The following is a 509-nucleotide window of genomic DNA, read 5'->3' as shown; positions in this document are numbered from 1 at the left end:
ATTGCGAAAACAAATGTGAAAAAACAATTCCCATAAAAGAATTGTTGCCAAAATGTTTTTACCATATAGGCCTTTTTGGGCCAACATCTGGGCAAAATCTTTCCAAGGTATTTTAATCCTCCACCAGCTGACTGTTAGACCTCCGCCTGTCCACAACTTTTTTTTTAACATTATGGTTGCTCTCTCACAATCAAGAATGAAGCTGTGTGTAGTGTAGATATTGAGGAAGGTCAACAACATAAGCGGAGGTGTTCTAATATGCTGTGAAAAACAAACACCAGTTAATCAACACCTGGGTCAAATAACCATTTAAAACACGCTGACAAATGACCGGGGAAAGTACAGCCCCGACGTCTGTCTGTGCAGTGCAGTTAAATATTCAGTGTGATTAGTGATCTGTACAGCAATCATGGTTCTCTTATTTCTCAACTCCGTAAAACTGGGCCCAGTGCTGCTTGTGTACATACTGTCTACTTCATCATTTTTCCATGTGTATGGAAATAAGACTG

Source organism: Lampris incognitus, chromosome 17 (genome assembly GCF_029633865.1).
Source record: "Lampris incognitus isolate fLamInc1 chromosome 17, fLamInc1.hap2, whole genome shotgun sequence".
Classification (NCBI taxonomy): Eukaryota; Metazoa; Chordata; class Actinopteri; order Lampriformes; family Lampridae; genus Lampris; species Lampris incognitus.
Note: the sequence above shows the minus strand (reverse complement) of the source record.